A 15898-nucleotide genomic window follows, 5' to 3' on the forward strand; every position below is an offset into this window, starting at 1 on the left:
GTATCTTTGCATAATTCCATTCTCCTGCAAACCTGTTTCCCAGACACACCTACTCTTATAAACTGGAGAAGTGCAATTTTCTGTTGGAGTTTCTTCATCAGTATTTATTAATGTACCCATAAACACTTGTCCCTAAAAAAAACTTACCTGAGTATTTAAATCTCATCTAAGGAGTCTGCAACACAATTCCTACTGACCCTGAAATGAGTCCCTGTGAAGTATATTCTTCTACTTCATTCAGTCTGGATCTGATGCAAAGCATTAACTGTAGAGAGGGCATCATTTAACCAGTAAGTTATTAGTATGGCAATCATTTCAAACTTCCTGTGCCTTTCTTCACATCACACAAACAAAAGTCTCTGTATAATAGGTTAGCAGAGGACAATTGATTTCCAACTATAATGCATGTCCAATCTTGCTATGAATGACCAACACGCATGGCCCTATAAAAAGAAGTCATTAACACCTACATTCACTTAATAATGACTTTCATCACCAACATACAGTGGCACCCTAATAGTCATATATTCTCCATGATAACTCACGAAGAAGTTTGGTCTTGTATAGGGAATAATATTTCTATTTTGTTCCAGGAAAAATAGCCCGGGTTCCAGTAGCCTGGGTTGGAGCCAGAAAGCAGCATTTCGATCCTGCATTACTAATCTGACACTGTGTGCAGGTGTGTGGGAATCTCTCTACTTATCCCTGCTCACATTACTTTGTGGAGCAATAGGCGCATCTCTACAACTTGTGTGGCACCTACGGGAAGTATAGATCTTAATAAACTTTGATCCTTGTGATTTTAGAAAAATATCCCATGATTAGGGAAATACAAATGCTGGAGGAAAGCAATCGTCAAGGGTAATTTATGATGTGAAATGCAGAAGTGTGTCCCAGTTGAAGGCAGAAGCCTGAAGTAACCCCTTCAAGTTCCTGCCTCCGTTCCTTTACTCAAGCCCATGAAAGTCTCTGCCATGATCTTTTAAAAATTGACTATTTCAGGTGATATTCATAAATAAAATAAAGGGCTCTATCACCATGAAATGGGCACAAACAAGACACTATCTCAACTTGCCTCTATTTCCATGGGACATTCCTAAAAGGGATGAAACTGTAGACAGAAACTCCAAGTGTGTTTAATCAAACTGATTTGGGCCAGTTTTAGGAAAGAATGGTGGGTTGCTTCTATATGCAACTGACATGTTTTTGATTCCTCCCCTGTGCCAAGAAAACCAGTCTATGTGAAATCCAAAATGAAAGAGGGATGTAGCCTTCCCAAATACACAGCATATGCATCTATAGGGTCATACATAAAACATTCCCTACAGAAGTAGGAAAATGGTAACTTCAGATCACTTCATGCATTAGCTGAGTGGCCTGAGGATTAAGTTTGTCATTGGTAATAACAATAATAATAATATCTAAGTTTTATGTTTCCTTAACCTCATAGATGTCACATATTAATCACATACAGAGAAACTATTATCCATTTAATCCTGACTCACTACAGTTTTATCAAATAGAAATAAACTCAGATGAAAATGCTGAGTCTCGGAGACACAAATAACCCTCCCTACCTCTCAGAGATGAGTCTGGTGGCAAGATTCAAATTGGAAATGTGAGACTCTGAATCTGATCCAGTTAATATTTTTATCATTCACCAGAAAACAGAATGTTTCCAGCAGATGTCTCAATAAGGCTCAGCCACATTTTTAAAGTCTTTCCAGCATCATGAGTAGACAAGAAATCAAACCTGATCTTATGTTTGCTTTGAGACTGAGAGGTCTATTTTCAACCATAAGGGACCATGTGGTGAGCTCAAGGAGGTTCTGGAGGGGGCCCAATAGTGTGATCTGTGCTGAATGATCATCAGCCTCCCCTACTGTGACTTCTCCTGTGACCTGTGACTGTTCTTCCATTGTGCATGCAGCAGGCACTCCCACTGCTCTGCCCTGTGATCCCCAGGAATCCCACGAGGAAGAGCATCGTGGGCAAGGCTCTCTTTCTGCAGGGACAGGGAAGAGGAATGGCTGGTGGGCTTGCTGATGGGACGGTCTGCTAGGGTTCTCCTGTGATGCCCTGTGTCCATGGTCAGACAGCCCAGTACAAACAAAACTGCATTCTTTCCCACCTAACAAAGGAGTACAAGTTACATTTTCAAGTCACTTTTTCAATTTTTATGAAATAATAATAAAGTGGACATGCATAACTCAAATCCAATAGTGCTTAAGAAATGAAACAATAATGTAGAACACATTGCTCAGCACCTGCATCTAGGAAGCCCCCTATACCAGTTCATGAGGCTAAGGCTACTCTCATTTCCCTCATCCTGTTCATATCATCATGGTCCTTCATAGAGCTTAGGAAACACTTCAGAAGGACCCATTTGTGCTGTTTTGAGTGAGATTTTTATGGGAAATAGAACTAGTGGAGGGACAGCAAATTTTTAATCACCTTAAACAGAAATGTAAACTTCACAGACCCCATAGCTGAAACTTTGCATATTGGTATCCTCTCATCTGGACCCCCAAACAGTGATGTTTGTCCTCGTGATGAGGAACACTACCTCCAACAGCACTTCCCACATCCACTGGCTCCCTCTGCACTTACTGGGTCACACTGCTTCTCTGCTGGGTCATGACCAAGAAATGCACATCCCAAGACCCACCCATAACGGGTGCCCAGTAAAGGCTCCGACTATATCCACAGCATTCATATGAATACAGTGTCAGCAGCTTCTGATAGGGACAACCACAGGCGGAGACAGACCTATGCAGTCCACTGGACAGGAACCATCAGTGAAAAGACTGGAGGCACAGGCTGATGACTTGCTCTTAAAGGACCATGGAAGCTCAATGCACACAGCTCCTAATTAGTCAAATAGGTCCACGATACACCATCTCTAAGGACCTCTGAACATTCATGGAGGAAGCAAAGCAAAATAATGTCCACAAACTTTTTGGATCCTGACTCTAATTAGGGGGAAGCTTGTGTGTGCTACTGGATTCTTTCACTTTTTTAAAAAAGACATATCTTCTTCAAATGTCCATTTTCATTAGGGGAAGATGTAAATAAAAAATATAACATTGTGACCATACCAAATGCAAACTTCACTCACTTTAGTGACATTCACTTGTTCTGCAGAAATCACCATCAACCGTGTCCAGAAATTTTTGATTTTCCAAAACTAAAACTTTTACCCTTGTCTAAAACTCTCCATTAGTCCCACAATACAGTCCAGACAACCACAATTCCTCTGTGAAACATAAAGAGGAAACGGTCATCTACCCCTTAAATATCTAATAAGGAAGAAAGAACTGGTTTTTGTTTTTGTTTTTGTTTTTGATCATTTATACTGACCTGTTACAGTGCTTCACTGTTTGTCTGATCATAAATTTATAGCACCAAGGATGCCCTGGAACCCCATTTTTCATAATATATTATGATATCTACAATGTTAATTACCAAAAACAGCAGGAATGGTGGGGTCAGCAATTGCTAATCAAAATCAATGAGTAGCCATGAACTAGATCTGGCATTAAAGCAAACAGCAGGTGTCAACTATGTCATCCACAGCAGTAATACTGGCATGTGGATGGATCTAGTCTGTGAAGGACACACTTCTATAATAAATGCTTTAACCATAACATGGCACTTAATTCCAGGAATGAACATCATTCAGTTTGTCACTTTATTACTGCAACAATCTTTTGAACATTCTTTGGCATGTATATTGACTGGCTCCAGAGGCAGAGTAATGTCAGTCTGTCCATCTCTCTGTGCTCATACATCTTAATGGAATAATAATATTGTCCATTGCCACATGAAATATGACAGATAAGTTAAGCATGAAACCTAATAAATATTTGGTCATTACGCTTTTTCAAAATAGTAAGAACTCAATCATTAAGGAGTGAGTCTACTATTACAGTCAGCTTTTTTGTTGCTGTGATCAAAATATCTGATGAGAACAACTTAAATGAGGAAAAGTTCATTTGGCCCATGGTTTCAGAGGTTCAGGCCAGGTTTAGTGCAATTCATAACTCTGGGCCTGAGGTGAGGCAGAACACCATGGCAGGAAGGTATGAAGGAGGGAAACAGCTCAAAACCTGGCAAACAGGAAGCAGAGAGAAAGAGAGCGCTACACTCACCAGGAGCCAAATAGAAACCCCAAAGACATGCCCCTAGTGACCTGCCTGCTCCAGCTACCCTCTACCCGCCTTCTGTTACCACCCAGTTAATCCTGGTCAGTGGACTAATATGCTGACTAGGTTACAGCTCCTGTGATCTAATCATTCACTGTGAACCTCCTTGTGTTGCCTCACACCCAAACCATAACAATCTACTGTGAAATGCAATTGTCAAAGCACACTGCAGCGTGGGAATGATGGGAGACTCTAAAGCATGTCTCTAAGGTTTTCTGTCTCTTCCCACCACTTTACTTTCCCTAGGCTCATGAAAGTCTCTACCACTGTTTTTGAATGTTGAAGATACTGTTAAGGGCTGGGTATACAGCTCAGTTGATAGAGTGCTTGCCTCGCATGCACAAGGCCCTGGGTTCAATCCCCAGCAACAACAACAACAAAAAAAAAAATGCTGTTAAGTGGAAGAATAGGGCTCTTGTGTCCATGACACAGACACAAGAGACAGCTATTCCATCTCATATATGACACATTCCTAAGAATGATGTAAGTACAGAAAGGAAAGAATCCAGTGCCCTGAAGCCATACTGATTATGCCCAGGATCTGTGAGCAGAGAAAAGGTCTAGTCAAGGGTAAACAAACTTTTTTTTTAAATCTCCTCTCTGCCAAACATGGTATAGGCTTTGGGAAACCAGAGATTAAAAGATTTAGTCATTCCTATCTGAATACACAGCACATACCTACAGAAGGATGACATTAAAATGTAACAATAAAGAAATAGGAAAAGAGTAATGTAAGATCAGGACATGTTTTAATTGAAGGGTATGGACAATGATCTTGACATATGAATAATGACTATCCAATGTGTATTTGCCCCTATTTTACACATTTAATGCATGAAATAGGGAACAAAACCTTTTCTGTTTAATTTGTATTCAATGCAACTGCATAAAATAGAATTCACCTCAGATGGAAATCCTGGTTCTCAGTTACACTAACAACCATTTCTATGTTCAGGAAATAATAAGTGGAGCAAACAGCAGTGAAATTAAAGTGTGAGTCTCTAGGACTGGTGTTTCCTAATATTAGCCACATTCTAAGCAGAGCTCCAGAGGCCTCAACTGCAGGCACATCTCAGGTACACTCCGACCACTCTCCAGTTTCCTGAATCATAATAAAATCAAGGCATGACTCTGGGTCTCCTTTTCATGTTGAGTGGGCTCATTGTAAGAATGCAGAGGATGTGGGCAGCTCCAAGGATACCCTGTGGGTATACCCTGTGTGTCCAGCTATTGTTGCCTACTTTTTCTTTGATTTTTTTCCTCTTCTCTGAGCCATTCTTCCTTAATTGGTGCAGCAGATGCCAGGCATTGTGGTGTCCTGTGATCTACCAGATATGCTAGGACTAAAGTTCACAGGGAAGAAGGGGCCCCATCCTGGAGTGAGAGGAAAGTGAAAGCACAGGTTGGTTGTGAAGGGGACAACCTGCCCATGTGCCCTGCGTCTCAAATCCACAGTGCAATTCTAACATGGCTATAGTTATTCAACCTAAAAACCTAGGTTGAGTTACACAAAAACCTGAGCCCCATTTTTGTAAAATAAAATAAAGTGCCTGGAAAATTTTGCAGATGAAGTCGAATAATCCGTGTGGAACCCTGGTCAGCACCTGGCACTCAGGAATCTCCCATTAGCAATTCATGATGTTATTTATGGTTGCTTTCCTTATCCTCATCACCTTCATACACCTTTGTAATGCTTAGGACAAGGGTAACTAGGTGTATTTACTCCTTGGTGGAGAAAACTCTATGAGAAATAGAGTCATTGTGGCAGAAAAAGAAAATCTTTACATAATATTTTGGTTACCATCACCACTAAAAGTCCCCCTGTGGCTACCCAAACATCATGTTCATCCTGAGGAAAAAAAGGAGGCAATGCATAGGACATTCCCTCTTCCAATCTTTACCTCCCTCAGAAGTTACTGCTTGCACTGTGTATCTGGTAGGTCATTACCCAGGAGAGCAGCCCCAACACACCTCCCTCGTGGGAGTACCATGGCCTCATTCAAGATGAACATCCATGCAGTTTTGGATAGCAGGTTCTTGGTGCAAATAATCAAGGAAGAAAGAGACACAGGTATGGAGCCCACTAAACTAGGAACCATCAAGCGGAAGGGTAGAAGCAGAGGCTGAATGTGACCCTGGAGACTCATGTCTCAGAGCTCATATTTAGTCATATTTCTCCAGGTAAAAACAAAACCTAAGAACTTCATATTAATGATGGAAGAAGGGGAGGAAAATAAATGTCAAAAATGTTATTTGGCTCTTCCACTACTGACACTAAGTACATGTGTCCTATTCATTTCTTTAATTTCTTTTATATGTTTTATTTGCTTTTTATTTTCATTTCTATTATGGCAAATTCAAAATTTCACTAAAATGAATAACTTTGACCAGTGTCAAGGGCACATTTCAGAGGTATTCATTACATTGATGTTATTGTGAAAATATCATCATTATCCACCTACAGAATTTTTTTTTATTTATTCAACATGAACCTATTTTCCCTAACACTGGCCACCATCATTCACTATGAAATAGCAAAACCATGAAGCTGAAAAAAACAGTATTACTACGAAGGATAAATTGACAGTTTTGCTGTATTTTCCAACAAATATTGCAACTGGACACCACAGGTGCTGAGATTAGACTGTTCTCCTGTGCAATCTCTTCAGGGCACTCTTAATGTCCCTGTTCCTCAGGCTGTAGATGAAGGGGTTCAGCATGGGAGTGACCACGGTGTACATCACAGAGGCCACCACACCATTTCTGGGAGAATGTGACACAGCTGATCCAAGGTACACTCCAAAGGCTGTTCCATAAAATAGACAAACAACTGCTAGGTGAGAACCACAGGTGGAGAAGGCTTTGTACTTCCCCCCTGATGACTGTATTCTCAGAATGGAGGAAACAAATTTATAGTAAGAAAAAAGAATTCCTGAGATGGGGAGTAAACCATAAAAGGCACCAATAACATGCTTGACAATGTTATTAGAAAAAGTACCAGAACAGCTAAGATTAAGGAGTTGGGAAGGGTCACAGAAGAAACTAGAAATTTTCGAATCCTTGAAATATGTGAATTGTAAGACAATCAAATTGTGTAGCTGGGAGTGAAAAAGGCTAACCAAAAATGACACCAAAACTAAGAAGCCACAGAGGCGAGGGCTCATAATGACTGAGTAATGCAGGGGGTGACAAATGGCCAAAAAGCGGTCATAGGCCATAACAGTCAATAGAAAATCATGCATACATGCAAAAATGATAAAAAGAGACATCTGTGTCAGGCAGCTCACATAGGAGATGACTCAGCTCTGAGTTAGGATTTCTACAGTCATCTTTGGAACTATGGTGGAGGAGAAACAAATGTCAGCCAAGGACAGGTTGGAGAGGAAGAAGTACAGGGGGTGTGGAGGTGGGAGTCTAAGGTGACAGCCAGGATGATGAGCAGGTTCCCAAGCACTGTGACCAGGTACATGGACAGGAACAGTCCAAAGAGGATGGGCTGTAGGTCTGGATCCTCTGAGAGTCCCAGGAGATGGAATTCTGAGACACCCCTCAGATTTTGTAGTTCTGTATTTGTTGGACACCTTGGGAAGGGTGGGGAGAGATGTTGGGGGAAAGGAAGTTCATAAACAGGAACCCAGCACTCTGTATTAATTTGAATTCATTTGAATTCATGTATTCACAAGTATTCAAACTTGAAGTCAATACTCTTTGAAAAAAACATTTATGGAAAATCCAATTTTTTTAGACACTTTCATTATTGATTTCTGTGTTAGACCTGTCCTTGCATTTGCACCTATATATGAACACTCAAATGAACCATATTAGAACACCAGGAGTATTAGAGAAAATAAGTCCATAATCACAGGAAAATGGAGCCTACTCTTTCAGAAAAGAAAATATATAAAGGTAATAGGCCTCCTCATATTTAGAAAAAAAATTCATTCTAAAAAAAATAATTCTAATGAAAGGAAATAAGAAGTTGCCCAATATATCTTGCTTCATTCTAAATCCTTGGGGACAAATTCTTTGAGTTACAATATTAAAAACATCAAGTTCTGCGTTCTCTTACAATTGAATCAACGTTGATTGTTTTCAGTCAGAAAACATTTTATGTGCAGTTGTTCTTCTAGAGATTTTATTTTTCTGATTCCCCTCCTCTTTAAATGTGTTCTTTAAAAATTATACAAGTATTCTTAGCTTTTATGGACTTCAAATTTTTTATGGTTTTGTAATAATTGAAACTAATAGTGTGATTCACTGTGACATATTTGTGCATAATAAAATTTGGACAGTTTAATTTACAATTACTTCCTTATTCTCTCCTCCTGCACCCCATTTTGATAAACATGGTGAAGTTCACATAATCAATGGTACCACTGATGATGCAAATATCCTGGCTGCTTACGTTATTTCTTTTACTTATATAAAATGTGACATTATTGCACACTGAAACCGTCAATAATTTATAGATAATAAAAGACAAGAACCTTCTTTGAATATTTTATTTTTATACAGGCTTATTTGGGATAATTCATGAAATATAAGATATATAAAAATGTTCTTTTTTATTCTTTTGTGATATTTCTACGCTGGACTTGATTGGGGCCTTGAATACTTCATGGAATTTCAGAACATAACCTATCAAATTTACAGATTAAGACCTTAGTACCAAAGAAAGGCCCAAGCATAGGTTTATGTCCCAACATTATTTCCACTTAATAGATTTTTCACATGAATATTCCCTGATACATGGATTGCAATTACTTACTTCACCTACTTGAAGGAACTAGGTTATTTTTTAGGATTTAATTAGGAAAATATGCCAAAGAGAAAAATAAAAGAAATAATGTAAGCAGCCAGGATATTTGCATCATCTATAAAATGGCAGTGATAATTACCTCCTGTTTCTGTTGTAAGAGAGTATTTTTAAAATCTTTTAAATGTTAATGGTTTGGGGGTTCATTAGTTAATATGTTCACCTGTGGAGATTTTTACTATTAGTGCACCATAGTTATACATACAATTGGGATCATTTTGACACAGCCAATGGATATACTCACCTCTACTTCAGTCCCCAAAACTTCCTCTTTCCATTCTCTCCTACCTCTCCTGTGGAGATTTTAATATATCCAGATACCTTGGTCTCTAACAAAAATCACTTTAATCAGAATGTGCATTTGAAGTTCTTGAGTGAGTAACAGGGTTGAGAATTCCAACTTTAGAATATTTTCTGGCATTTAGAAAATTCTGCATGAATATTAACTTTGCTACTCTCCATTAATACACACTATCCATATTAAAATAAAAACATCTGGTAATATTTGCATCAAAACCCACATTTGATAGAGGTCTGAATAATTACCTATGAAAACTGAGTTCTTTGTATCTCTGTAAGAGACCATTCTCCTGCAGACCCAAACACAGCTACAGTCATGAATCAGGTGGGTGTAGTTCGCTGTTGATGTTTCCACATCAGTATTGATGTATGTGTCCATAAACAGTTTTCCTTAAAACTTACCTGAAAAGTATCTAATGCTCATCTAAGTGGCTTACAAGAACATCTATAACCCTTGAAATGTGCTAGTTTGCATCCACATGTGGATTAAAGTCACTCATGAAATACACACATCTACGCAAAGGCTTTATGTGATGTGCACTATTATCCAAAGGGGGAATATCAGTTACCTTATAAGTTTATTATTATGCAAATCCTCTCAAAATTCTTCTGCCTTTCACAATTTCACAAAAGTGAAAATTACTATATAATAGTGGGGAGAGGTTATATTTTGAATTTTCCACAATCGATGGATATTCAGTGTAATAACTGATCACCTGCATACCCTATCCCAATAAAAAAACAGTCATTGCCATATGTGAAATTCACTTTTTCTTAAGATTCACCAACAAAAATATCACTGAGGTCCTTCTAGTAATAATCTTTAAAAGATAACTAATCAAGGCAATTTATATTGTATTGGAAATACTATTTCCATGCGACTCAAAAAAGAGAAACATTGCCCTGCAATGGAAGTTAGCAAATCCAGGTTTTCATGCTATATATTGACCTGCCTCACATGCAGAACATGTGTAAACTTTCCACCTCCCAAAAGCATGTACTACTTAATGAAATTAGGGAACACAATGCCTGTCACCACCCAATGTGTAATATAAGTGATGTTTAGAACCTAACAAATATTTTGATATTATATCTTTTAAAAAGAATTCAATGGTTAAGAAAATAGTGAGTCTATTCATGTACATATTATCATGTCAAAGATAATGTTAGACTAAAATGTGTCTTGGCCCAAGCAATAAGACATTCCTGTTCCTTCTCTTTGTACCTCTGTTTTTCTTTTGATACCTGTGAAAACCTCTGCCTTTTTCTTCAAGTGCCTGACTGTTGTTGATGCTGTGGGAGAGAAGTATAGTTCTCAGGTGACCATGATACAGACACAAGCAAGAGCTGTTCAATCTTGTCTCTATGGGATATTCCTCAAATGGTGAAAGTACAGACAGGAAAAAATCAAGTTTGTTGAAGCCACACTAAGTACAGCCAGGATTTGTGAACAAGGAAGGGTCTGTTCAAAGTTTAATAACATTCTTTTAATTTTGATGCTTCCTCTATGCCAAAAACCATCTTGCCTCTGGGGATTCAGACAAGAAAGATGGCCATTTCTATCAAATGACACAGCACAGACTTTACATAGGATAAAATCAAAATGCAACAAAACAGAAATAGGAAAAAGGCAATTTCGGGTCACAATTATATTTTACTTAAATGGTATGAAAATTAGCATTATCATTAGAAATTGCTACCTACTATTTGACGGTATTTTATTTGTTCTGCACATGTTAATCACATACAGAACACACATCATCTCCTTAATTCTAACTTTATAAAGTTACACCAACTATAATTCAATTTGGATGACATTGCTGAATCTCAGAGACACTAACAACCCGCTTTAAGTTTAGGAAACCCTGAGCAGAGCTGAAAGCACTCAGATTAAACTGTCAATCACCTGGTGAGATTCACTGGTCCCTTTGTTGTCTCCCAACCAGCAGAGCATTTAAAACAGAGGTCCAGAACTCTCAAGTGAATCTGCCAAGTACATCTTTACCTCTTTCCAACTTCCTGAGTAATAATAAAATCAAGACCTGAATGTGAGTCTCTTTCATAGATTGAATGGGCTGGTTACAGGAATGCAGGAGGATGTGAAGAGCCACAGGTATGCCCTGGAGTAGAGAAAGAGCTCTCTGCTGAAAGAGTGTGGACCTCCCTTTCTGTGCTTTATTCCTGTATCTCAGGCACTCTTCCTAAATCGTTGCTGTAAAGACCACCCACTATGAAAACTGATCTACCAGAATCCAACAAAGTCCAGTGCAGAGAAGAACTGGGTCTCATCGTGGAGTGAGGGGGTTGGGGAAAGTGACGACCTGCCAGGGTCCTCCTAGCCAGAGGCCCTGCACCTCTAATCAGGCTGCTCAATTCAAACATAACTTCAGAGTTTTTGACCTAAACACCTAACACAGGTTGCACAAAACGTCCATGTTCCTTTCTCTTCCGTTAAAAAAATAATAATAATGTGGCACTCATTCCCTGTGGGAAATTAGGGAGATGACTTCAAACAACCAGTATAGAACTCATGCCTCATTGCCTGGCACTGGGGAACATCTCAATAATTGTTCCTGATGTTCTGGTTATTGTCTTCCTCATCCCCATCTTCTGCATCACCTTCACAGAGCTTTTGGGGTAATTAGGAAATAATCTTAAGGGATGCATTTGCTGCTATAATGGATGAGAGTTTATGGGAGTAAACAAGTGTGGGAGGAAAGCAAAATTTCAAGTGAGGTCTCAGGAAATTTCACCTAACCATGTGTACAAAGTCAATCTTCACAGTTGAAATTTAGCACATTGGTATCCTCCCATGTGGCCACCCAAATTGTCATGTTTGTCCTGATGAGGGAAAAACTGGCTTTCTAATTGGCCTTTATCCACCCAGAATCTTGTTAGCACTTATTGATTTATGCTGTGTGCCTGCTGGGCCATGACCAGATCTCCCCTGCCTCATGCTAAGTGAACACCTTGTTCTGTCCCCAGTATTTATTTCAATGCATTCTCAGGAGCTTCCTGATGCAGACAGCCATGGGAAGAGGAGACACAAGTATGGAGCCCACTGGATGGCAGACTTTGCTGAAGAACTAGAGGAACAGCGGATTGCTGACAATTGTATAACCTTGGAGGCTCAAAGCACAGAACTCATAATCAGCCAAATTGGCCCATGTTATTCCAATCCCTAAGGACTTCCTATATTAATGGAGAAAGAAGTAGAGAAGAAAATGAATGTCCACCAACTCTTTCTGGCTCTTCCTCTATGGGAAAGAAAGTTCAGGTGCACTCTTCATTTATTTCCTTTCTTAGCAAGATGTATTTGATTTTTATATCCCTTTCATTGTAATTAAATTTTAATTTCAAAAAAATTACATCTCTCACCAGTTTTAAGTGTACAGCTCACTGAGATTAATTACTTTCTTGTTATCATGTAACTAACACCATTGACAATCTACAGAAAATTTCCATCTTACCAAACTGAAACTTTGTACCCATTTTTACAATTTTTATATGTTTATTAGTGCATTACAGTTATACCCTATATCAGGTTTCATTTTGATGTAATCATACCAGCATGGAATGTAATTTGTCCACTTCAATCCCCAGGCAGTACCCACCCTTCCCTTCCCTCATCCCTCCTCCTGTCCCCCTCCTCCTCCCCACTTGTCTTCCTTCCATCTAGTTATACATTTTTAATCAGTGCTTTATGGATACATGTAAAGGTGAAATTCACTGTGGTATATTTATGGATGCACATAGCATAATTTAGTCAATTTCATTCCACCATCCTGTTTTCCAGTTCTTCCTTTCCTCCCCCTTGATTTACTTCCTCTACTCCACTGATCTCCCTCTTATTTTTATGGAACTCCCCCACCCCATATTTTTCCTATTTTTGTCTAGCCTCCGTGACCAAAGAGACTACAAAATGGGAAAAAAATCTTTTCCAACTTCTCCTCCAACAGATGATTAATATACACAATATATGGAGAACTCACTTAATACCAAAAAACAAATAACTTAATTAATGTATGGACAAAAGAACTAAACAGACAGTTATCAAAAGAAAAATACAAATAGCCAGCATACATATGAGAAAATGTTTAACAACCCAAGAAATCAGGAATATGCAAATAAAAACTTCATTGATATTTCATCTCTCTTCAGGGAGAATGGCCATTATGAAGAAAACAAATTATAATAAATTCTGGTGAAGATGTGGGGGAAAAGAACTGTCATACATTGTTGGTGGGGCTGAAAATCAGCACAAATGTTCTGCAAATCAGTATAGAGATTCCTCAGAAGTCTAGGAATGGAGCAACCATATAATCCAGCTCTCCCATTCCTGGTATTTATCTTAAAGAATTAAAATCAGCATACTATAGTGATACAGCCATGTGAGTGTCCATAGTAGGGCAATTCACTACAGTTATGGAAAAGCCAAGGTGACTGTCAACAGATGAATGTATAAAGAAAAAATGGTTGATGTACACAATGGAGTTCTTCTTAGCCATAAATAATAAAATCATTGTATTTTCTGGTAGATGGATGGAACTAGAGAACATCAAATTAAGTAAAATAAGCCAGGCTCAGAAAGTCAAGGATCAAATGTTTTCTCTCATATGTGGAAGCTGCACCCATTTTTAAAACTCCACATTCCTCTCCACCATAGCACTGGTTTCTACCATTCTATTAGTAAATGTGTTGAGAAATTAAATCTACAAATTTACAGGACAACATGTAAAAACTCTTTCTGGAAGATTGTGACACACCTGAACCATGGCTTGTCCCATAAAAATATTCAGACCCACAGGTGGAGAAGGCTGTGTACTTCACACATGATGATGAGATTCATAGAATGGAGGAAATAATTTTATAATAAATGAAAAGGATCTCTGAGATGGAAAAAAAACAAATATGACACCAACAAAATTCTTGACTGTGTCATTAGATGAAGCATCAGGACAGGTAAGATTAAGGAATGGAGAAGTTTCCCAGAAGAAGTTAGAAAGCTCCACATCCTTGAAGTACATAAAATGTAAGACTAATAAATTGTATAGTTGTGAGGGGAAAGGGGGGGAATAAAAAAATATATAAATTGTGTAGCTGGGAGTCTATAAGGCTAAACAAAACTGACACAAAACTAAGAAGTCACAGAGGCAGGCATTCCTCATGACTAGATAATGCCAGGGGTAACAAATGGCCACAAATCAGTCAGGAGCCATCACCATCAGAAGCAGAACATCCATACATGCAGAAATGATAAAGAGACATCTGTATCAGGCAGCCACCTGACTGATGACTGTGCTATGGGTTTGCATATCCACAGCCATCTTTGGGACCATCATGATATAAAACAGATGTCAGTTGAACACACATTAAAGAGCAAGAAGTACAAAGGGGTGTAGAGGTGGAAGTCAAGGCTGACAGCCAGGATGATGAGTAGGTTCCCAAGCACTGTGACCAGGTACCTGGACAGGAACAGTCCAAAGAAGTTGGGTTGCAGGTCTGGGTCCCCTGAGACTTGACAGTTGAAATTCAGAGACACATATTAGATTTTGTACTTCATATTCCTCAGACACTTTGGGAGAGGAGAAATCAGGCACTGAGCACTCTGTTTACATTTAAATTCTATATTTGCAAATAAAGAATCCATGTTTTATGGGGGCAGGAAAGATGTGGAATGAGATGGGCATCATAACCCTAGATACATGTAGGACGGCACATATGGGATGACACTACATCATACACAATCAGAGAAATGAAAACTTGTGCTGCAATTGTGTAAAAGGAATCAAAATGCATTCTGCTGTCATATCTACCTAATTAAAACTAATTAATTAATTAATTAATTAATTAATTTTTAAAAAGTTGAAGTTTGGACCAGGCAAGGTAGTACAACCCTGGAATCCCAGAGACTCAGGAATCTGAGATCACAAGTTGAGGGCCATCCTGGGCAGTTTAGTGAAAACCTCTTTCAAAATAAAGAAGAAAAATGGCTGGGGGTGTGGATCAATGGAAAGTGATCCTGGGTTTAATCCCAGTATTAAAAAAATGAAGTGAATAAAAAAATAATCCATGTTTTAACTCAATCACCATCAACAATACTTCTCAGTAATGGAAAACACAATTTCATTGACTCTTCATTTTTCTGGTTATTATTTTCTGTGTTATCCACCTTATAGCCAAAACTGCTTCAGACACATTCAACTGAACAATGTTAAAAGACCCAGAGAATTAGAGAAATCAACCAAATGATTACAATGAAATATTGACCAAACATTCTGAAAAACAATGAAGAATAAGTTATAGCATTCCTCATTATGGAAAATATCATTCTGATAACAAGGAATAAACAAGCAGTTTAATATACCACATTATATTCTGATACCTTGGGATGAAATCTTTTTTCTATTTTTATTAGTACATCATAGTTATACATCATATTGGGGTTCATTTTTACTTAGATATATAATTATGGTTAGAATATAATTTGCTCTCTCTGCCCCACCTTTTCCCTTACCCCACCTCTCCCTTCTATTTTTATGGGATTTCTCTCTCCATTTTGTTTTGGCCTCTTTTC

The 15898-nt window shown here is 38.4% G+C and overlaps 1 pseudogene; it reads right to left on the bottom strand.

Annotated features, from left to right (window-relative positions):
- Nucleotides 1–6844: 6844 nt before the first annotated feature.
- On the bottom strand, nucleotides 6845–8541 carry LOC143401151 (olfactory receptor 7E24-like; annotated as a pseudogene).
- Nucleotides 8542–15898: the final 7357 nt, after the last annotated feature.

Source organism: Callospermophilus lateralis, chromosome 1, assembly GCF_048772815.1.
Source record: "Callospermophilus lateralis isolate mCalLat2 chromosome 1, mCalLat2.hap1, whole genome shotgun sequence".
Classification (NCBI taxonomy): domain Eukaryota; kingdom Metazoa; phylum Chordata; class Mammalia; order Rodentia; family Sciuridae; genus Callospermophilus; species Callospermophilus lateralis.